The following is a 21,160-nucleotide window of genomic DNA, read 5'->3' as shown; positions in this document are numbered from 1 at the left end:
TTAATTATTGCATGATTAGAATCAGTGCGGTTTTTCTAGAAAAAGAGGTGCCAGAACTCACAATGAACTCATCCCTTGTCCTCTTATAATGGCAATGGCACCCACCTGACCATTGCTATAACTGAGTTCCAGATGAAAAAAAAGGCTCTGATTAGAATCATTATTGTCAACACATTTTTATTACTGGGTAATACAGGGCTGGCACGCAGTGCCTACGAGAAAGCTTCAGTGGTTTATAAAGAAGAAATTCTCACCTCCTGCAAGATAAAGATGGGCAACTTTCCTGTTCCAGGTAGAATTTTGCATGCTGCTTATGGATTTTTAAATAGTAAACAGCTTAGAAATGCTTCTAAATTAATGAATCAATATAATCAGTAGTTCAAGCCTCTGCTGTAAACATATCACTTCCATTCCAGTGATGCTCTGAGATGATGTGATGATGATGATTTAAGATGCTGGGAGTAGATTCACAGGCCGTTCTGGGTTTGTTGCACAGGACTGGTTACCCCATTTTTTCATTGAGCTTACTGATCCTCCACCACAAGAAAGGATGCATGGGAGATAGGGTTATGCAACATTTTTAAAATCAGATTCCAACAATGTTAAACGCAAAACGGTTAGCCTTGAAATAAAGAAAAGAAAACAGCTTGGCAATCAGTTTAACTGAAACTATCTGTAGAAGTAAAAAAAAAAAAAAAAAAAAAGGTGGTAATTTTAAATTGCTACTTCTGCTTGCTGCCCAGGCCCTGCTAACCCAGTTATTCCTGTGTGATGGGAGAAGTTCATTGGTTAATATTACTAAGTGGGAGTAGAAGAGGAAGCAACAGGATTGAGGCAAATGTTTGCTCTAATTTTGCCATTTCTTCCACCTACACAGATGTTGTACAGGTCAATTAACAGCAGATACAATTAATCTGAAATTAAAGTACTGCTTGTTGATCCCCAGCTTGATTCATTTCCTGAATCAAGTTGTTATTAGATTGGTGGAGATTGAAGCTGTTATTAGATTGGTCAGGAGCATCCCGGACCCTGATATTTCAGGGCTCAAACCATGGGAGATGCCATGGATGTGGGACCTAGCAATGCCACAGAGGATGGGCCCCACTGATGTCATTAAACGTGATGCATTAAGCACTGACCACAGTCATTCAGAGCATGTCATTCAAATAAGAAACACAAAGTTTAGGAAACAAGCAAATATGCCAGTGGTTGGAAATGAAGACAGAATCCTTAGCTAAAAGGGGGTGTTCCCCGGTCCAGCTGAAGTGAGGGGTAATTCCTTTTCATCTTCTCAAGATACCTGGGTAAGGTAGGTGCTCTCTCCTACCTGGAGACTCAAGCTGTTCCCCTACCACCTGGCAGGTGGCAGCCAAATCTGGAGGCTTCAGGTCTGGCAACTCTAGTTATGATGCTCTGGACTTTGGCCTTGAAGTATAGCTTTAAGTACACCACATATCTTCAACCTTTTCAGACCCAGACACACTTTTAACCCAAACATGCATTTGGGGACCCATTTCGTAATCTTTTACCATATGTTTGCATGGTAGTAGTGCTCCTGTTGCAGCCCACCTTGGATCATGCCACAACCCACTAGTGTAATGTTTCTCAAACCTGGGTCCCCTGCTGTTGTTGGACTACAACTCCCATCATCCCTGACCACTGGTCCTGTTAGCTAGGGGTGATGGGGAGTCGTAGTCCAACAATGGCAGTGAACCCTAATTTGAGAAGCACTGTACTAGTGCGTCCCAATCCATCAGTTTGCCCTCCATGAGTAATGACACCATAGTTTGCCCTCCATGAGTAATGACACTCATGCAAGCTCCTGCACAGGCCCCTCAAACTGAATGGGAAATTTTAAATGGCTTTGATGAGAGCTTTCAATAAATCACTAGATGTTGAACAATAATCATGGAGCAATTTGCTTTTGTCTTGCATTACAGTGGCAGCCTATTAGCAGAGACACTTCGTATTCATTGTGGATGTGATACAGGAGGTGGGGGCAAATCTAGCCTTGGTTAGATGAAATGATTTTTATGTTAGGTATATATGTGCACCCCTGAGCCAGGGCAGGAAATCATGAATAAAGGTGGACTAATTAGAAAGTTTAAATTAATCATTTTGTCAAAGGTTTTTGCTTAAGTAATGCATAAAAAGAAATAAAAGTGGGTGGAAAACATTACTCTAACTTCTTGGCAAGACAATTTACTATTGTATATTTAGTTCTGGACTATTTAGTCATGGTACATCTTGTTAGGCTATTCTTACAGTAATCAAATTTCCTCTGCTGTCTCAGCAAAACTGATATTAATTCACATCCTGATGCAATTATATCACTGAGAAACCCATCTTACTAGATACATCTATTCTCTTTCTTCCTTTTCCTTCTGTACAACAGTTGTTTAAATTTGTATACCCTATGGCTATTAAACATATGAAAGAGAGTTCGGGCTCTCTACAGAAGCAAGCGGTCGGCTTTAAAACAAACACTGTATTTCACTTTGCAAAACATAACATTCTTGCACATGCAGAGTCGTATGTGTGAACAATTGGGGGATCCCCCATACATATACTAGCCCACAGCAAAGCATGATGTTACTGTGCTAGGCACACCGCTGTATGTCAAGCATCGTGTTTCATACACCCCAGTAGCTGGACCGACAGTATGCGATCACTTCCACAGGAAATGTGAGTCCTGCTTTGCGGAGGGTGGGTTGGAGAGATGGAGAGGATCAAGAGGCAGATTAGAGAAATGGGCCAAAACTAACAAAAAGAATGTCAATAGGGACAAATAGGGACTAATGCAAGGTTTTACACTTAGGCAGGAAGGACCAGCTGCACAAATATAAGGTGGGGGAAGGGGGACACCTGGCTTGCCAGTAGTACATCTAGGGGGGCTGGTAGACCACAAGCTTAACATGAGTCAACAGTGTGATGCAGCAGCAAAGAAAGCCAATGCTATTCTAGGCTGCATCAACAGAAGTATAGATCAAGGGAAGTAATAGTCCTGCTGGAACATGTGCAGACTCCCTAGGGAGGTGGGGAACTTTCCTTCCTTGGAGGCTTATAAGCAGAGGTTGGATGGATATCTGTCATGGATGCTTGCAGGGGGCTACACTCAGTGACCCTCAGAGTCTCTTCCAACTCTACAATTTTGTGATTCTATGATTAATATTTACTGTGTAGCTGTTAAAAGGGATCCTCTTTAGAAGAGGAGCTGGCACCCCTCAGCTTTTAAGCAATGTGTCAATAGGCTATAACTGTGGAAATGGATACTGTAATTTAAGTTATTATTTCCTGGTCTCTCAGGATATACGTTTTACAATGCTCCTAATTCTCGTGCATACTCTACGCTCTTTTATTCTAACCAACCAACCAACCACAGCTGGCCCCCTCCCATGGAAAATTGCTTTGAAGCAAGCTATCTCCTCCCACCCAGAATCATTATGCCTCATAGTAAATAGCTTCCGGCAGTAAAACAGAAGGCAGATGTTTTCTAATGTACAACACACACCCTTGCCAAGACCATGCGAGCAAGGTAAATAGAGGCCTTTTGAAAACAATGGCTGTGCATTTTGTGGATGGTAGTGAGAGCCCTAGTCATCAAAAGCAAACAATTTTCTGGCTGAGGGTGGATGCGACAGCTGTTGGAGCAAATGTTCCCGTTGCTTAAGGGTCTTCCACACATCCACAATAAGATTTTTTTTTTAAGAGACCACCCAAACATACAAATAAAACAAAAAACAAAAAAACTTGGAAATGATCCTGAATAAGCATAGGGACTCAGTGGATATTTTTAAATAATTGCATCATCATTGCTCTGATATTGCTGATCACGAGGATGACAGTTGTCGTGAAGAAGAAGAGTTTGGATTTGATATCCCGCCTTTCACTCCCTTTAAGGAGTCTCAAAGCGGCTAACATTCTCCTTTCCCTTCCTCCCCCACAACAAGCACTCTGTGAGGTGAGTGGGGCTAAGAGACTTCAAAGAAGTGTGACTGGCCCAAGGTCACCCAGCAGCTGCATGTGGAGGAGCGGAGACGCGAACCCGGTTCCCCAGATTACGAGACTACCGCTCTTAACCACTACACCACACTGCCGGTCAGACAGAAAGGAAGCTTAATTCCCCCCTGTTAGGCTGAACTTCATTTGCACAGACTATGAACAATCACAACTTGCATTCAGTGTCTGCTAGTCGATTCCATTTCAATATGACTTTCAGCGTGCAAAGTGGTTTGTTACAGCCCGATCCTAAAAACGCTTAGAAGGCAATAAAAGCAAGCAATGGGTTCAGTAGCACACAATGTAATTTCTGAATAAATGTGGTTGGGATGGTGCTGTTACTGTGTTGGTCCTCGTCACAAGAACTAGAGTCTGGTAGGCCACTATTCTTGCTATTTTCAGATGCTAGAGGTGTCCTGCCCAAGACAATACACACAATTGGTGGCAGGGGTGGGTGTTGGCTGCAGGTGTGTGGTATCAACACCTTTCTTTGCTGGGGTGTACTGGCTGTTTTACTGGTTATTCATATGGTCGGCAAATCTGAAATCAGATTATTATTCAAAATAAAAAAATTCCTTCCAGTAGCACCTTAAAGACCAACTAAGTTAGTTCTTGGTATGAGCTTTCGTGTGCATGCACACTTCTTCAGATACTTCTTCAGATGGTATCTGAAGAAGTGTGCATGCACACGAAAGCTCATACCAAGAACTAACTTAGTTGGTCTTTAAGGTGCTACTGGAAGGAATTTTTTTATTTTGACTATGGCAGACCAACACGGCTACCTATCTACTACCAGATTATTATTATTATTATTATTATTATTATTATTATTATTATTATTATTATTATTACTACTACTACTACTATTGCTATTGCAATGCCTTCAACCAGACTTTTCCTTTACCTGCAAGAAAAACAACGCTTACCCACTGCATAGAATTACGCCGTCAGCATTCCACTGCTTCCTATTAATTTCACCTTTGGGGAATAGTAAGAGGTGGAAATGTTCATATTAGGACTATTAAGTGCTTAGAAAAGCATGCATAATCGCCTCTCGTGGCACTGCTTGAAAAAGTCTAAAAGAATACATGTTTAACTTGCATGAAAACTTTTCACCTTGCCAGGGAGGCTAAAGGTATTATTTCTACAAATGAATTAACATGTGAGCACACATGCCTAGGTAATATATACACATTCTAAGTACAAAGAAAGCCAGGTAAGTGTGCACTGGATAGCAGCCAAGGTTTCTGCAATCTCTTTGTTTTGTTATTGTCAAATCTAGTTGAATAAAAGAAAACTGGCACAAAGGGGCATATTCATCATAATAATGCAAGAATCAAACTAATACAGGGTTCTGGAAGAAGATCAACAAACTTCCTGGCTTGTACTATATCAGAATCTCATCTCATATGCACAGGGTGGTATTCAATTAAGTTTTACTCAGAGTAGAATCATTGAAATCAATGGACTAACCTGGGTCCATTAATTTTGATGGGCTACTCTGAGTAAAACTTAGCTGACCATCATCCACATTTTTTAAAGGAGTTCAAATGTATCTTCTCTTATTGCCGCCAAGGCCTCAAGATTACTAAACATCTGTATTTAGTTATAACAGGAACTATTTCAAACTTGACTTTTATTTATTAAATTATTCTTGCATCCAATGCTTTTTAAATTGCTTATTCTTTTTCTTTTTTGGAATGATTCCCCTTTGACATACATTCCTGGTAACAATTAAAAAAAAAAAAACCCTACTTGACTGAATTTAGAGTTTGGTTGATGGATAAGGATTTGTTTTTCATTAACTGCACCAAATACAGCTTCAGGTCAAACTGGCTTGTTACAACAGTGGCAACAAAATAAAAATAGAATGGTAGCTGTCTAGAGTTCTTCCCCTGATAGGGCCACTAGGAAACTATTGCTCAATCAGGGGAAGGCCTATGGGTCAGTGGTAGAATATGTTCAGAAAATCATAGATTCAATTCTGGCTTCCCCACTTAGATACCCTCCCGATATTCTGGAGAATTGCTACCAATCAATAGAGACAAGCCTTCCTCAATCTGGTGCCTTCCACATGTTTTGGTCTCCAGTCAACCTCAACCAATATGGCCAAGGGTCAGGGATGATGGGAGTCCAGTAACATCCAGAGAGAACCAAGTTGATGAATCTGCCTGGTGTAGTTGATACTGGGCTAGTTGTAAGGTTGTTGTAAGCCACTGAGGAGTTGTTGTTTAGTCGTTTAGTTATGTCCGACTCTTCGTGACCCCATGGACCAGAGCACGCCAGGCACTCCTGTCTTCCACTGCCTCCCGCAGCTTGGTCAAACTCATGTTCGTAGCTTCGAGAACACTGTCCAACCATCTCGTCCTCTGTCGTCCCCTTCTTCTTGTGCCCTTAATCTTTCCCAACATCAGGGTCTTTTCCAGGGAGTCTTCTCTTCTCATGAGGTGGCCAAAGCCACTGAATACTTCGTTGTAAATAGATGATCTGGCTTGGAGAGACATCTAGATAAATGCACCATTCAAATCAGTATCATTGCCATGAACTGGTAGGTGTCATGAACTGACAGGATGACAGGGAGGAGGAAGAGGAACCTGGCATGGGGTGTAGCAGGGTCTGGGACACACCGAGGCAAGCTGGGGATAGGGAAGGAGAGGTTGGTGCAGGATGTAATCACAGGGTGACAGAGGATGGCAAGGGGATGGAGGTCATTGCACAAAAACCAAAGCAGCAGGACCAATCACCAGAACCAGAGTTGCCCCTGTACCCACAAACATGGCAGGCTCTCAGGCGGAGGGAGAAGTGGAAGAGACGCTCTAGGAGACTGAGGCACTCAGGGGCCCCAGTCCAGCTCACTAGCTTGCTTGCTAGCTCTGGGAGGAGGTGTGTGATTCCTCAGCTGAAGTAGGCTTGGAACAGGTGAGGGTCACATGCCTCATCAAGCCCAGATGCTACAGTCAGCATGCAAAGTATAAAAGGGAAGCAGAGCTGAGGTGCTGTGTCTGCTCAACTTCCAAGCTGGTTGGAATGTGGCTTGGATGTTCCAGCACGCTCTTCAGGACTGCTGGTGTGGGGTTGACCTCCAGGTGCCCTGACCCTTGGATTGGCTGCAGAAGCTGGAACCTGGTCTGACTGGAACTTTGGACGTGTTCGCTTGCCAGATGGTATGCTACCATCTGCTGTGGAATCGTGTACTCCAGTGGGTCTTGCTGAGGTTCAGGGCCCTGGGTGGTGGTGGTGGTAGGAACAGCACCATAGCTGTCCAGCTGTGCTTTCTAACCTCATGAAGAAACCATCAGAAAAATTGGGTAATTTCTGTGTTAGTCCAAAGAGAGCTCATTTACTTCTAATCCAGAAAGAGGCTTACCTGCATCTTTCACTGTGGTTTTAAGGTAGAAAATTAAGATTGTCATTTGAGAGGGGACTTTGGGATAACAGACCATTAACTTCCCCCATTTAATCCTGTTATTTTATTGCCAGTTCTGCTGTGAGGGTTATTATTTATGCTAATTTTTATTGGTGTGTCTTGTTTCATTGCTTAGCTGCCCTGTGGATCCTGGTAAATGAAAAGGTGAGGCACCAATCTTTTAAATACCTAAATAAATAACCTTCCTGGTCTGCTTCCACATGTAGATGTGACCACCTACACAGTTTAAATGAAATGTTGGACACGTGGAATGCTGCCCAGGTATGTTCTCCTTACACACCCAGAATCACATGAAATAGGGCATGAGTAATGCAATAACTAGCAATGATGTGAGCCACATTGTTGTTGATGTTTTGTGGAATTCCGCGATCTTGTAATCTCCTTTTTCCTGCCAGGTACTATGTTTTTGACAACAAAATTAATGTATAATGCCTGGGCGGTGCTTGTGACTTGAATGAGGACTGAGTAGCTTGATCTCTACATATGGCACTATGTGTGTGCATGCGCTTAACTGCATATAGAGTCAGGTCATGGATCCATCTCTGTTTGCTTTGTATTTTCTATAGCCTCTCATCAGCCTCAGTCACCATGGCCAATGGCCAGGGATGATGGCAGTTGTAGTCAAGCAACAAGTGCCACTAAAATATTAACCAGTAATAGCTCCCCTAAAAATGATAAAACAAGTGCTGAGCGACACCAAATGGATATTCTAGTCCATAAAATTCCCCACTAAAGCAGGTGAGATTGGTATACTGCCCTTCATTAGTAGATCTCAGAATGGTTCACATTTTAGTGTTGGGAGTCAGATAGCTTTGACTACTAACACTCTTCCAACTCTACAATATGAACCACCCTAAGATCTACAGATGGAGGGTGGTATACAAATTTAATAAATAATTATACAATTCTATTATTCTTCCTCCATGGGGCTGTCATTTGCTCTCCTCCTTTACCTGATGTGCTAGGCTGGAGATCTGTTGATCAGTTAGCTGCCAACAGGTCTATGAAAGGAGTGGGTGGAACCTGTCTCGTGCCTGAGTGGGAGACCTAAACTTTAAATTTCAAAGGGCCTTGCCCAGGTTGTGATACTGGAGTCCTAAGATGGTTGTATTACCAGTTTTCAAGATTCTCAGTGAGGGAGCCTAAGTCATCTAATTATACTTTCCTAACATCCAGCCAATCCCAAGCAATACATATATTCAACCCACGTTAAAAAGAAGGTATTTTGGTGGGTAGCCTACCAGAAGAGAACTTGTGTGAATGTGGGGCTTAGGTTGACAGATGTGGGATTGAATTAGTTGGTTTCCAGTGGTTAGTGACACTCTTGGCTTGTTTTACTTTATTCTAGCGCAGTGCACAAACATATACCATAGCTCAACCTTAACAGGCATAGTATGAAATTGTTTAAAATATTATCGGTACCTCAGATCTGGCATACATTATTTCCTTTATTTTGAGTTACTGGGAGAAGACCTTTCTAAAACATTGTTTACAAAGCTTGCACACGTAGCAAGATTTTGCACAGTGTTTGTCCTTAGGATGCATCCAGTTTCTATTTACACAAATGTTTTCATGTGAACCTGAGTGTTTAAAGACTCGCTTTGGTAACGGAGATGACAATATGATAATACTCTTGGATCTCTCTATGTCATCAACTGGCATGTGCCAGTTAAACAATTATCTAATTTTATAATGAGATGCAAATTGACAACAGCCCCATTGCTCAGAATGTTCTGTGATGATATCATTGGGTTTGGTGATCCCTTTACATTATTTGTATGGTTCTTCTGCCTCTTTGTGTTATCCTTGTGGGAGGCCGTAACTCAGTGGTAAAGCATCTTCAATCCCCAGTGGCTTCAGGTAGGGCTGGGAAAGACACCTGTGAGAAACTATCTTAATATTGTATTTTAACGTTGTTGAATCTGCCCTGGGACCTTATGGTGAAGAGCGAGGAAGAAAAATTTATTTATTTATTTATTTATTTATTTATTTATTTAAACAAACAACAATATAATGGACAGACATTGATCTTATGGTCTTCTGTTTCCTCCTATTTCAGTGGCATTTCCAGCTGGCTACTGTAATGTCAGTAAGGCTATAGATGGTTCATTCCTCTCCAACCTAATCACCCCCTGATATTTACTTTCTTTTCATAACATCAAGAGGCCAGGTAATGTGCATCATTTTGCCTAATTTCTTTGTCTCTCAAATTCAGGCAGGTAATGATTTGTTTGTTTGTTCTCCTCCCCAGCCCTGTTTTGTATATTATCGCCATTTATAAATCATGGCATGTTTTCTTTAACTTCTTTGATCTATTTGTTAAACTTCTTTGATCCATTTGTACATCAATGGACCTATTTTGATCCACTTGTGGTGGGTGGATTTTTGCCAGGTTCTTCCTTCCACCCCAATGCCAGCTCAGACCACGGAGACGTCAGTGCATCCTTTCCCACAAAGAAGAGGAGACAATCCATTATCACTGCAACAGCTGTCCAGCAAACCCCAGCGAAAATCCTCATTAGGGATGCATCCGCACCAGAGGGTCCTGAAAAGAAATTCTTTCTTCTCAGCACAATAGCTCAACTATGTTGAGTCACTGTGGAGAAATCCAGCTGTTGCAAAGAATGCAAAGGATTTCGGGGGGGGGTGTCCCCCACATAAATACAAAGCCCCAGCATACAAAAAATGTTAATCCCTCCTGCTGCCACACCTGCCACCTCTCCATTCTGTCGCTATCACATGTTCATGTTGTTTTGACTATGACACCCCTGGCCCATTCAAGCAAGCAGCAACATATGAAAGGTCACTAATGGAGCAGCACTGGATCTCTGAACTGCAGAGCATCTGCCTTGCATGTAGAAGCTTCCAGGTTCCACAGCCAGGTCAGGCTGGGAATGTCTACTGCCTGTCATTGTGGACATTGCTGAGCTAGATGGAGCAACCAGAAGGCAACCTCCTGTGTTCCTCATGTTACAGAGAATTATGCCTGGGTTTTTTAAATAATATATTTTTAATTGATTTACCACATTTTTAACATCCTCGCAGTATTCATTTTTCATCTCTGCTTATTAGGTTCTTTTGAACCTTTGAACTTCCCTCCACCCCTTCCCAGACCGTCCATGGGCTGGATTTAGAAGGTTATTGGGCCAGATCTGGCCCCGGGGCCTTAGTTTGCTGACCCATGCGTGAGTGTGTCAGCTGCAGTGTGTAGGCGTGTCGCACGAACGCTCCTGCTGGGGCTGCAAAGGTATAACCTCAGGTTTGCTACTAAAACTGAATTACTGTGTCGCGAAATAATGCATGTCTAAAAAGTGTGCTGCCAACATGGAAAGTTTGGAAAGCTCTGGATTAGACAAATGGAGGAGGGGGCTCTCGAGGGCTACTAGCCTTGAGGGTGATGCTCTGCCATCGCAGATGGAGGCAGTAATGCTTCTGAATGCCAGTTGCTGGAAACAGCAGGAGAGGCTCAAATCCTGCTTGTGAGTTTCCCACAGGCATCTGATTGGCCACTGTGAGAACAGGATGCCGGACTAGATGGGCTATTGGCCTGATCCAGCAGGCTATTCTTATGTACATTTGTTCTCATACAGATCATTTTTATTTCTTGCATTGAGTATGAATCAAGCAAGGAAGCAGCTTTTGGTTGTTGGATTTTATGCTTTATTTTATTTTTGTATGTTAACCCATCGTTTTATTTTTTTTTATTGTGGGTAGGGGCCTTAAAAGCCGGAAGCAGCCTGGACCTCTCTAGATCTCTGAGAGGCTCTGTCTCCAGGTGAAAGGATGAGTTAACAGATGATGCAGAAAATGTTCTTAACTCTCTGGAGAACAACTGCTAATCAGACCAGATCATACTGTGCTGGAAGAGCCAACAGACTAACCTGGTATAAATCAGATTCCTGTATTAATGGAATATGTTCTATACTCCCAGTCTGAATCCATTTAAGTAGAACAGTGACATTTTTCTAGGGGTAAATAGTAAATTACCTAGGGGGGTTCATTTTCTCTCTTATGGACACATATCTATAGCCCATGGATTTTGAGGCACAATATTATTGTAATTCTCTATATGGGGTATAATCCTCAAAAGTACTATCCCAGTTAGCAGCTGGGTAGATTAAAAGTGCCATCAGAACCCCTCATTGATCTTTACTGGTTCCCACTCTGCACCAGCAGTTTCCATTGGGAATTCTCTCATCTCAACTGAGATACTGGTGTGCCAGGATAAATGATGTTCTGAAATACAAGCTGCCCTCTGTATCCTTTGATGAAGTAGGCACACACACCTAATGTTGCAAATCCATGCTTATATTATTTCCAGCTGCTTTTAAAACCCAACTGAGACTCCCAGACCATGATATTCTGATAAACATTGGATAAATGACTAGCCAGCAATGCTTCTGAATTTTTGTATCATATTAAACCTGTGAAAAATGAACCCTGTAAGATTTTATGTAATACATTCAGTCTCACCCTATAGCCTGGCATTCCTGCTTCCAAACCTGATCAGGAAGTCAGTCATGGATTTTTGGGGGGATTTTTTTTTTTTTTTTTTTTGCAGAGAGTGAGTGTTTTTCTCCTACCCCAAAAACAAAACTCTCATCGATATGATTTAACTTGACAGTAAAAATGGGACTGACCTGACCTATGGCACTGTGGTGGAATGGTCTAATGCTTTAATCCACTAAACCACCATGTCAGCTTAGCTATCTTTTTTTTCAAAAACTGCTATGCACAGAGTTGTTCCCCCACCTAATTTCATGTGACAAGCCAGTAGATTTTAACCCTCTCTCAAGCCTCCCTCTCTTTGATGTGTTTGTGCTTATGTATGTCGCATGATTTAGTGAAATTATGTTGGAGTTGCATGTGATGTACTTAATGAATGAATACTGCACTCATACTTTTAGGTAACATCATATCATGTGTTAAACAAGAAACTTAACCATTCAAATAAATTATTTTTAACTGACCTGTTTATATATATTGGGTTGCATCCAATTCTAGCCTACTCAGAGTAAAACCATTCTCTATTATGGACAGGCTGGCTGCATCTAAAATAATGATCGTACCCTGATTTTTGTTCCAGATGTTGCCAGTTTGGACAGCAATAGCTCATCTGAACAAACAGCAGAAAAACTTAAGTTTATAATTCAATTGGACCGACCATGTATTAAAAAATCTTTATTATATCTCCACCCATTGTTTGGCGGTTGGGGCATTCTAAATGTAAGTGGCTGTTATGAAGCAAGCCAACTTAGCCATGTGGTGGAATAGCTGTTACTCAGAGATGAGCATAAGAGAACCCAGTGGTCAACACTGGAGGATATAGAAATAGATGGTGTTCCTGAGACTTCCGGGTTGGCGCGATCGGGAAATGGCGGATTCCCTCCGAGCTCCGGAGGGAATCGGCTCAGCGGTGGATGGGTCTTTGCCGTGCCGGCGACACGGGGACCCTTAAAAACCGCAGGCGCAGAAGCCTGCGGACTGAAGACTCGGCGGGTGCCTTAAGCGCCCCCCCTGATTCGCAATGAGCCTTTTTAAAGGCTACGGAGGGGATACAGGGGACGGCGTGGCACTGAGAGTCGACCGCTACCGCCGCTGAGCGAAGCCGCGAGCCATAACTGGAGAGCGCTGACTTCCTTCCTTGAAATTCGGACTGAAAAAAGAACCCGTGAGTAATTTGGAACTGAACTTAAAAATTTTTACCTTCTGAATTTGAGACGACCGGGGGGTGTGCCAAAAGGAAGTCCCCACACCCCCCCTTGCAGACGATCCAGAGCAATGAAATAAGGCTAAGCTGGAGTGCCTACCCTGTAAAGGGTGAGTTTTAAAAAGACAGTAACTTCCAAGATTTAGAAAGGTAAATTTGAGCAGGAGAGTGGAGTGTTGGAAGAGTCTTTGTTTTGTGGCAAACAACCCTCCTTCCCGGGCCCGGGAGCGACCTGCTTTGGAGCCTGTATAGAGGAGCAGAATTTGACAGCTGTCAAAAGCTGTCAAATGGACTATTAATAGTGAAAAAAATCGCTGTTTAAGACCTCTCCGGATTAAAAGGAGTTACAATTGAACTAAAATTTTGGGAAACAAAGAAACAACAATAGGACAGAGGATTGTTGGAGAAAAGATTACTCAGTAACCAGATTCCCTCTAGGGGGAATTCTGTGGAATTACAATGGCTGTGGATGGAAAGATACTGAGAGAAATCGAAAGGATGTTTTCACTGGTGGGAACCTTACAGGAGCAGACTACAGCTATGAGTAAACAATTGACGACCTTGGATTTGGAAACAAGTAGTTCTGCTGAATGTAATGAGGGCCTGAGTGAGAAAGAACCCACAGCTGAATTCGAAACTATAAACAAAGAAGAGGAGAAGACAAAACAAGAAAGAGAACAAGTTATCTGGGAAAATACTAACCAGAAGTCGGCATCTGGAGAACACAAGCAAGGAGACTATTGGATTAAATCTACTTTAAGCCTACGAAAGATACAGAAGACGAAAGTGGAGGCCCTGGGACTTTATGGAATTCAGGAACTTGAAATAAAGAAGTACAATTGGGGCCTCCACATAGACTTTGTTTTTGACTATCACCAAGACTTAGGCCTTGTGGAAATTCCTCAGCAGTTGCCTTTAAATATGGGAAGAGACTATGGACTGATTGGATTGATGGTTAAGGAAATCTTTCGAGACTCGATGATAGACAAAAAGGACTACCAACAAAATTGGCGGAGAGGGACTGAAAGAGATTTGAGAGCCTCGGATGTCCGGAATCCAGGCTAAAAACTGTTATTTTGGACATGTCTTGGGAAAGGACGCAAAGCGGGGATGGGAGGGAGGGAAGTATTTAAATTTAAACAACACTCAAGACCAGGGGGTTTAGTAATAAGAAAATTATGTAAGAAAAAATGAGAAATCGAGGGAAGAGAATTGGGGTCCAACTAGGGAAAATTTATTTTTGTTTTTTTTATAAAAGGACTAATACTAAGACGGAAGAAATGCCAACTTGCTGACACAAATCTGGGAACAGGGATGCAGGGGAGGGTGTGGGGGGAAGTCAAGGACTAGGGTTAGAAAATAAGATTTTCGGGAACTATTCATTTTTGTTGTTTTTTATGTTTGTTTGTTTTGGTGTTATGTGTGTTGTTTGTGTCTATATAAAATGTGAAAACCCAATAAAAATATTAAAAAAAAAAAATAGAAATAGATGGTGTTCCTAAAGGGGTATTGGCATTAATGGAAAATAAGCTTCCATCACTGAGTTGGCTTGATACCCTGTTATTTAGGAAAAAAATGAGCAAATGTTTTAACCCCTGGAGGTCACCTATAATTCTGATACATCAGCATTCTTTATTTCAAAATATGTATGTAGTGAATGCAGCCTGATCCTTACATCAGAACTGTAGCAAAGCTGTATCAAACTCATGTTAAAAAGCTTGCATTTTTGGTAAGGTTCTTAAAAATCCTCATTTAGCAGCTTCAAATGAAACTAACTTTATGGCAGTTCCTATCTCTCTGATGTTCTCCATTAACAGACAATTGTCTGCCTGATTCTATTATGCTGAAAAATTGCCAGAGGTTTTCAGAAGCATTGTTTAGTCCCTGTTTGATCCATTATACTTGACTATTTAAATAGACGAGGAAGGCATCTGAATCAATCACATGCCATGATCAATGTTAATTGACATAGAACACCGAATAGCATTCAGACTTATTCTGCTTGCATCCCGGGATGTGGTAGAATATAATTAAACACCAAGCACAAGTTTTACACAGCAGAAAAGAAATTGGGCAGGTGGGGAAAAAACCACATACTGTAGACCCAAAACACCTGTGCAGTTAGAGGCCCTCATATCAGGACAGCAGGCTCAAGTCTTGCAAGGAGAACCATGATGATAGGACAGAATTCTCCTGTAAGTGTGCCTGCAAATGCTGCAATGTGGAGTGCCCCCTCCCAGCCAGTTTTCCATTCTCACCCCCTCCCCAAACAGTCAAGACTTCAGGCATTCAGAGTGATGGTGGCAACACCCCATGCCTTAGAAACCAGGTTGCGCTGAATTACTGAGCACTCACAAGGCATATGCTTCAAGGTTGTGCTGAAATTCATATAAGAGCTTGGGTTATTGAAAAGGCAGAAGCAGCAGCTGGGAGGAGATGCTGAACACTCCCAATGCCTGTGCTCTCCCTTGAAAACTGTCTTCCTCTTACCAGCTGTTTTTCTAATGTCAGGGATTAGTTTTGGTCTTTCAGGCCAACTGGGAGAAGGAGAGAGGAAGCAGTTTCAGAAGGAAAGCAGAGGTTGGAAGAGTTCAGCCCTTGCCTCCTGCCTGCCAGTGCTTTCAGTTGCCTCTACGCCTCCTTTATACCATATCGGCAGTAGCCTGGATTCTAATAGAAGGTAAAAAGGCAAAGGACCCCTGTAAGGTGAAGTCCAGTCAAAGGCGACTATGAGGTTGCGGCGCTCATCTCTGCTTTCAGGCCGAGGGAGCCAGTGTTTGTCCACAGACAGCTTTCTGGGTCATGTGGCCAGCATTTTGTCACACTCACACCCTTTGGAATGACACCTGGGGTAGGCCGCCGCCCCCCACCTTGGAACGCCCCTGCTACAAAGAGGTTAATGTGTATGCAGCCTGAGAATATCAAGGATTTGGGATGTTTCCCAGCCATTCAGACTTAGAGCTGGTTGTGTAACAAAAGAAGGCACACCATGGGCAACCGATGACAACCATTGGTAGGTGTCCTCCATATAGTGCATATGTCTGGATTAGTTCAGATAAACTTGAAGATGTTGGGATGTTTACCCACAGTCCCTTGGGTTTTCTAGAAGCACTTGGGTTTTCAAAATCTGCTCTCACTGAAGTAGATGGCAAATTTCTTACCAAATGTGGATGGAAACAAACTTTCTAATTCACTCCTGGACTTTGTCCATATCCTTCTTCCTTCAATTTTTTGTGTGTGACACTTTACTGAAGGGAAATAGACCATTCCTCCTCCCCCCACCTTGCCCACACACATAAGTGGGCAGTAATAACTGGGCAGTGTGGAAGGCAGGATGCCCCTAAATAGGAGCTGCTGAGAACCACAAGTGAGGAGAGCATTGCTGCACTCATGTCCTGGCCTATGAATATTCAAACCTGACATACCTATGTTTCTGGCAAGAAAACCGAAGGCACTGGGGGGACTGTGAAGGTCTAGGTCAAGTATAGCACAGATTTACCCCCTTGCAGCACAGTGAGCCTAGCCTTGAGCACACAAGGTCAGCAACACACTTGGTTGTCAATGTTAAAAAACCAGTAACACTAGATCTCAGAAGCTATGCTATAAGGCAAGTATGGGTAGACTTTAGGTTTGTAGGATCTTCCTCTTTTTTGGTAGAATTCTGAGATCCACCTACTGGAGTATGGTGCCAGAGACTTAAAAGTGAATAATTCTCAACTCAGGAACAGTCTTTCCACACAACAACCCACTCATCATCACCTCAAACATTATTTATTTCAACAGTATAATTTAGGGTGGTGAGTGAATAGGAAGGCAGCAGCAACCTTTTTTTGTTGCTGCTGCTGTTAAATAACTGCAAGACAGAAATGCTTATTGATGTGCTTCAAATTACCCATGAGATTTAGCCATAGATCTAGTTCTGCATTCTGCCCACTCTTGCTATATGGCAAGTGTTTGTGGCTCGAAGCCATGAAGTTAATTACATTCATGACTGCTAGACAAACTGAATAGACGGCTCCTAGATAGGAGTGCTTCACCCTGATCCCTAACAGACACCCCAGTCCCTTGATATAGAATTGCAGCACTTGCTTTTTTTACAATTTGGCAATGTATATCTGATATGTATATTAAAATGCTTCTTCCTTTTTTGCACTGTTTTAAAGTTTTAAAATTAAGAAGTTGTCTTGGTTTTAAAGACATAAAATAGTAACTCTTTAAAGCAGACGTTCCCTTTTACTCAACGGTTAAATAATTTGCCCTGGTTCCCATTAAGGCAGCAGACAAATGTGGGAGGAGTCTGCAACTGAAAACAGCATAATTAAACACCATCTGGTAAAACTGCCTTCAGCGAAACTGCTGGTGAAGCTCTTATTTGTTTAATGCTTAAGCAGAGCATCACACCCACTGAAACCCAGCTGGCAAGAAACACACATGTAAGCGGTTGTATATTTGGAGCTCCTGGCTAACCTTCTTACTTTGGTTTAATGCCACAGGCCACATACTTTTTGATCAGTTGAGCTAACCCTTGTCATACTGCACTTTGAATTACGTTAGTATTAACGTCCAAATTATATTTGATATTAACAGGGCTTGGCCACTCAAGAGTAAGTCCCAGTAAGTTCACTGGGGCTCTCTCCCAGGTAAGTGAGTACTGTGTAGGGTTGTACAGTGGTACCTCGGGTTAAGAACTTGTGTAGGGTTGTACAGTGGTACCTCGGGTTAAGAACTTGTGTAGGGTTGTACAGTGGTACCTCGGGTTAAGAACTTAACTCGTTCCAGATGTCTGTTCTTAACCTGAAATGGTTCTTAACCTGTGGCGAGCTTTCGCTAATGGGGCCACCTGCTGCTGCTGCACCACTGGCGTGCGATTTCCGTTCTTATCCTGGGGCAAAGTTCTTAACCTGGAGTAACCACTTCCTGGTTAGTGGAGTTTGTGACCCGAAGCGTCTGTAACCTGAAGTGTCTGTAACTGAGGTACCACTGTACTCTAATTGCATGAATCAATCAACCAATGTGTTTGTCTAGGCTTTGTTTTTTGTCATTTAAATAACAGCCATGGGGGCAGGTGGGCGTGGAGATGTGATTAGGATTGGCTAATCCTTTCATTGTAAAAGCCCATAGCAATTTTGTGAAATGGAAAGCATTAGCTCACCCTTACCCCATCACATGGTCCTGATCCCCCTGTGATGCTTACTTAAATGAAACAAATCTAAACCTGCTAAATGTATTCACACATTTAACACTATGACTACAGGAGTGACAAAAGTTGAATATTGGGTGACCCAAGCATCAAAGATATGACATAACTTGATCCTCATAGGAAAGTTAGTGAATTTTTTTAAAAAAACAAGGCTTGGTGCACACTACACATTTAAAGCACTCACTCACCTTTGGATCTTGGGGACTGTAGTTTATCCTTCATAGAGATACAATTCCCAGCACCCTTAAACTATAGTTACCTGCATTCTCTTGGGGGGCTGTGAGTGTGTGCTTTAAATGTTTTGTGTGTACACAGCCAATGTTGTATTTAAGAGGTAAGCCCAATGGCAATTCCAAAGCAAGGCATCATTCAGTGATCTGATCATTCTTAGCAAGAAGGATTGTTACAGAAATGGAAATATTTGATGATGACATGTCAGACCATCTTATGCCTCAACAGGGATGTAATCCATCTTTAATCTCCCTCTGCAACAAACAAATAATGCTACCCTCAAGATATATAGCGTTCTTCACCAAGCATATACTACGAAGGTAAAAATGAACACAAAACACACATTGAGCACAATAAATTTAGAATTTCCTGAAAAGATTTTATAAAAGGATTTTCCAGTCCACTGGCCTTGAAAGAAAGAGGCAGTTGTGAAGCCTTTGGATATATTTTCCTCCTTTGGGGTTTTTTCTTCCTTAGAAATTGAACATAGCATTCACAATAGGTCCTTGAGCTTCCCCTACTTTTAAGAGGATAACAACATTTAGAGATAAAGCAATCATGAAGGATATGATCATTCTTTCAATTCACAAGGCATTTCTCTTTAAGTACAAAGGATACCAACATTGTGGCCAGGAAAAGAATTAGCCAGAGCAAAGGCTGAATCTAACTAAAGTCAACACTAATAAGGCAACATTTTTACAGCACTTTCAAGCTTTCAAAGTGCTCCATGTGTCTTAGCTAGTTGTCAGATGTCAGTAAATCCATATAGGATTGTAACCAACTAGGTTTTACTCAGAGTAGACTCATTGAAATTAATATGCCTAAGTCAGACATGCTCATTAATTTAAGTAGATCTGCTTTAACTAATGTTGGAGACAAACCCTAGTCAGTGTGTGTATATATGGTTTACACACACACACACACACACACACACACACACACACACACACACACACACTGCTATATGCTATTCCATGAAGTGTAGGAGATGTTCTGTTGGTCACAAGTCTCTTGCACATATGCTATGGCCAGGGGTAGGCAACCTAAGGCCCGTGGGCCGGATGCGGCCCAATCGCCTTCTCAATCCAGCCCACGGATGGTCCAGGAATCAGTGTGTTTTCACATGAGTAGAATGTGTGCTTTTATTTAAAATGCATCTCTGGGTTATTTGTGGGGCATAGGAATTCGTTCATTATTATTTTTTTCAAAATATAGTCTGGCCCACCACATGATCTGAGGGATGGTGGACCGGCCCACGGCTGGAAAAGGTTGCTGACCCCTGTGCTATGCTATATAGCTGTTCCTTAAAGCATCAATTAAAGACTGACTTGCACAGAACGTTTCACTAGTCAGTCTCCAGAAATGGAATAGATGTCATTTCCATCAATACAGATTCCACATTTCCTCTCCACTCACATTTTGGAAACCTTTTAAAAAACTTTTTTCTTTTTTTTTACCACCAAAGCAGACTGGCTCTCCTGGGTTTGTGTAGACTGTGTAGAGTGAAACGTAAATCTGCTATGACTAAGCAACTGTCTGACAAAACCTATGTAACTCTTGACTAAGAAATGTCATTGTGCAAGTGGAAACATCCCATGATAGAAGCCAGCTGAAGGGTAACTAGCCCATATGAATTTGTGATCCCCCTGGGGTTCACTCATTTCGCATCTATCCTTGGGTTCACTATTAAAGGGGTAACATCCTTCTAATACAGCAGCAAATGCTCCAACTGCAATTTCTTGGTCGAAACCCTAGACACTTCTGATTGAGGAAAGGGGAGAGAGGCTGCAATGGGTCCCCACAGAACTATTGTTTGCTCACAAAGAAGCTTGAGGTTGTGGCTTTCACTGAAAAACATCCCACTATTTTGAAAAAGGCAGAAGCGCAAAGCAGTATCAACGTGAGGTTTGATAATAGGCTCCTCAATTCGTTAATTGTCGTACTCTACTTTCGTATTCTTATACTTATGCATTGCTGCTGCTGTGATGTTTATTGTAAATGAAAATAATTTTCATTATCTATCAGGCGCACAACTCTTCTGCCTTTCTTGATCTTTTTTCCTGACTTTTGAATAAGAATTTATTTTATTTTATTTTACTCTTAGCAAACCAGACACTCAGTATGGTAAATCTGGATGGGGGAATACACAGCAGGATTGAATGACCATTTCCGCCGGTTGCATGAACTGGCACCTTTACACGGCTGTCTGGATTTTTGCAAAGGAGGACATCGGTTGTCAACGAACGTCTTCAGGTTAACTAAAGCCACAAAAGGACATTTTTTAATGAGAACTGGTAAAACATATTAAAAGGGTAAAGCAATTATCTGATGTAATCCTTTTCAAAATCTGCCTGATCTTCCAAAAATAGATGTAGCGATTCCCTGTAGGACAAGTAATTTTCTTAGCAGAAGTCTGGCAACTTTCTCCTCTCAAAACCAGAAACTATATACATGTAAACTTGCCTTCCCCAATGCCTTCAGTGGAGGATGATTATATTTCCTTTCCAATTCTGAACAACTGTTTCATATTTGATAGTATAGTTTAAAAGCTTGAGCAATGTAAAGGAGTCCACCAGTCTTGGCAAAAATTGGA

At 42.0% G+C, this 21,160-nt stretch overlaps 1 long non-coding RNA gene across 1 annotated transcript in view; it reads left to right on the top strand.

Annotated features, from left to right (window-relative positions):
* The window catches only part of LOC308583481, a 45,051-nt gene extending 32,465 nt beyond the window's left edge, over positions 1–12,586 (top strand). Inside the window, exons 2-3 of the long non-coding RNA XR_014006247.1 lie at positions 7,542–7,570; positions 12,513–12,586. This is a non-coding gene — a long non-coding RNA (uncharacterized lncRNA). The remainder of the gene's footprint in view (positions 1–7,541; positions 7,571–12,512) is intronic.
* Positions 12,587–21,160: the final 8,574 nt, after the last annotated feature.

This window comes from Podarcis bocagei (assembly GCF_964188305.1).
Source record: "Podarcis bocagei genome assembly, chromosome: 3".
Lineage (NCBI taxonomy): Eukaryota > Metazoa > Chordata > Lepidosauria > Squamata > Lacertidae > Podarcis > Podarcis bocagei.
The sequence above is the reverse complement of the archived record's forward strand: the minus strand, read 5'-3'. Positions and strand labels throughout refer to the sequence as shown.